The sequence below is a fragment of the Rhinoraja longicauda genome, chromosome 6 (genome assembly GCF_053455715.1).
Source record: "Rhinoraja longicauda isolate Sanriku21f chromosome 6, sRhiLon1.1, whole genome shotgun sequence".
Classification (NCBI taxonomy): Eukaryota; Metazoa; Chordata; class Chondrichthyes; order Rajiformes; family Arhynchobatidae; genus Rhinoraja; species Rhinoraja longicauda.
The window spans coordinates 13,101,445-13,104,677 of record NC_135958.1 but is presented as its reverse complement, the minus strand read 5'-3'; the positions used below and the strand labels follow the sequence as shown (position 1 = coordinate 13,104,677).

The window sequence follows — 3,233 nt, the reverse complement described above, 5'->3', positions numbered from 1 at the left end:
CTCAACTACCTTCGGTGGCAGAGAATTCCACAGACTCACCACTCTGTGTGAAGAAATGTTTTCTCATCTCGGTCCTAAAAGACTTCCCCCTTATCTTTAAGCTGTGACCCCTAGTTCTGGACTTCCCCAACATCGGGAACAATCTTCCCGCATCTAGCCTCTCCAACCCCTTAAGAGTTTTATATGTTTCTATAAGATCCCCCCTCAGTCTTCTAAATTCCAGCGAGTATAAGCCTAGTCTATCCAGTCTTTCTTCATATGAAAGTCCTGCCATCCCAGGGATCAATCTGGTGAACCTTCTCTGTACTCCCTCTAAGGCTAGAATGTCTTTCCTCAGATTAGGAACCAAAACTGTACACAATACTCCAGGTGCGGTATCACCAAGGCCCTGTACAACTGCAGCAGAACCTCCCTGCTCCTATACTCAAATCCTCTTGCTATGAATGCTAACATACCATTCGCTTTCTTCACTGCCTGCTGCACCTGCACGAGTGAAGGACAAACAGGCAAACAAACATAAGGAAGCTTGGATGACGAGGGAAATTGAGACGTTAGTTAAAAACAAGAAGGATGCATGGGACAGGCATAGGCAGCTGGGATGAAGTGCATCCCTGGAGGAGTTTCGGGAACGAAGGAGTAAACTAAAAAAAGGAAATCAGAAGGGCAAAAAGGGGCCAGGTTCTGGCGGGTAGCATTAGGGACAATCCTAAAAGATTGTATCAATACATAAGGGGGGGAAAGGGTAACCAGAGAGAGAGTGGGACCTCTCAGGAATCAAAGTGAGCACCTCTGTGTGGATCCACGGGAGATGGGCAAGGTCCTAAATGAGTATTTCCCCTCTGTATTTACCGAGTAGAAAGACAGTACGACGGAGGAAATTGGAGCAATCACTGGAAATGTCTTGAGAGCAGTCAGGGATACCGTTGAAGAAGTACTGAAGGTACTGTCTAATAAGATCATAAGGAATAGGAGTAGAATTAGGCCATTCGGCCCATCAAGTCGACTCCACCATTCAATCATGGCTGATCTATCAGTCTGAAGAAGAGTCTCGACCCGAAACTCTTCTTTATTGATACTGGTATATGTTGTGTTGGTTCGTATGTCTGTGCAATTGTCTTGAAAGATATGCACTGTCGCACTGTTATCAGCTGTAGCACTTCTAATTTCGTTGTACCTTGCGTACAATGACAATAAAGGCATATTAAGGATTATTAAGGATTAAGGAAACGTCACCCATTCCTTCTCTCCCGAGATGCTGCCTGACCTGCTGAGTTACTCCAGCATTTTGTGAATAAATACCTTCGATTTGTACCAGCATCTGCAGTTATCTTCTTATACTGATCTAGCTCTCCCTCCTAACCCCATTCTCCTGCCTTTACCCCAAACCTCTGACACATACACTAATCAAGAATACTTGCCACTGAAGTGCACCCTGCCCTGCAACCCTGTAATCAACGAGCGCCGGGTGGAGATTGTCGAGTGCAGCGAGCGCCTTTGGCAGCGAGCCCTGCTTTTGCACACAGCGCCCGGGCCCCGCATCGCTCCCGTTTGCACCCGGTGACGGACGCGGCCGCTGCTTTATAAGTTCGGCGCCTCCGACAACGAGCACATCCACCAGCTCCGAGTGAACAGAAGCGAATTGCCAGAGAAACGGCCGAGGAAAGAAACCCAGAAGATGTCTGACGCTCCGTGCACGTGTAACCAGGGTGAGTTATTGGACCCAGTCGTCGGAAGCCCGGACCTCCTCGTATCCAGCCGATGTTTTTGTAACTCTGTTTTCTTGTTTATGAACAGGCGGCTCATGTTCCTGCGGAGACAGCTGTAAATGCAAAGACTGCAAATGCACATCGTGTAAGAAGAGTGAGTATAACGGCTCTGGGGACTGTCTTTGAAGTCTTTATGTAGGAGAAAAATATTTATAACGACACAGGCAGAACGAGATCATTCGGCCCATTGGGTCCATACTAGCTCCGAGCAGAGTAATTGGACCATCTGTGGACTGTCTTTGAAGTCTTTATGTAGGAGAAAAATATTTATAACGACACAGGCAGAACGAGATCATTCGGCCCATTGGGTCCATACTAGCTCCGAGCAGAGTAATTGGACCATCTCCTCTCCTACCCCAGCGTTAATGCAACAGGCTTGCTCAAATGCCCATCAACTCGTCCTCCATTTCTAGTCACTGACCCGCACTAAGGGACAATTTTCAATGGCTAGTCAACCTCTCCTCTAAAGCAACATCTTCCGAACTTAGGAGGGAAGCGGGGGCACCCGGAGGAATCCCACCCGGTTACAGGGGAACTCCACACGGGCAGCACCCGAGATCGGGACTGGACCAGGTGTAGGTGTGAGAGGCAGCAGCAATTCCCGCTGTGCCGCCTGATCCATTCGCATTCCTCTTGTGCAAATCACAAGTAGTGGTCATCTTGATGAGTGCGGGTGTCCGGTGTTATGGGGACAAGGCAGGAGAATGGGGTTGAGAGGGAGAGATAGATCAGCTGTGATTGAATGGCGGAGTAGACTTGATGGGCCGAATGGCCTAATTCTGGTCTTAGGACTTGTGAACAAGTTACACTGCCAGAAATGCGTGTGTGGTGTGTGATGTCAGGGGTGAAGCAAGTTATCTCTGGGTTGTTGCACTATACAGATCCCCCACCTCTCCAATCCCACCCCAAGTACCCGCATGTTAGTGTAGCTGTGTAGGAAGGAACTGCAGATGCTGGTTTCAACCGAAGTTAGACACAAAATGCTGGAGTAACTCAGCGGGTCAGGCAGCATCTCTGGAGAGAACGAATGGGTGACGTTTCTGGTCGCGGCCCTTCTCCAGACGGTTAGTGCAGCTAACAGTTTGCAATCGCTCCTTGGCGTCCATCACGAGAGCGCGGAGCTGTTTGATAGTGCGGGATTCATGGCTTTTCTCTCTCTCCGTCTAGGCTGCTGCTCCTGTTGCCCCGCGGGTTGCAGCAAATGCGCCCAAGGCTGCGTCTGCAAAGGAGCCGGCGACAAGTGCAGCTGCTGCCACTGAAGGTGGCGTCGCCCACCTTGGACCAGCTCAACCCGGGACCAACCCGCACCGTCTGCTCCCCGATGCGGGGTCTTTACTGGGGCCCTCTTGTGCCAGGGCTCCTCTCGGGGACCATTATTGTCATTAATGTTATAGTGTTTTTTTGTTTTACTATGGATGTATTGATTTGTACCGGATTAAAATAGTACGTTTGACCAAGAAAAAAAAA

General features: G+C 49.4%; 1 long non-coding RNA gene across 1 annotated transcript; it reads left to right on the top strand.

Moving 5' to 3' along the window:
• Window positions 1-1,871: 1,871 nt before the first annotated feature.
• Window positions 1,872-3,233, top strand: LOC144594241 (uncharacterized). The gene is made up of 2 exons (XR_013547372.1): window positions 1,872-2,830; window positions 2,934-3,233. It is a non-coding gene; the product is annotated as an uncharacterized LOC144594241 (long non-coding RNA).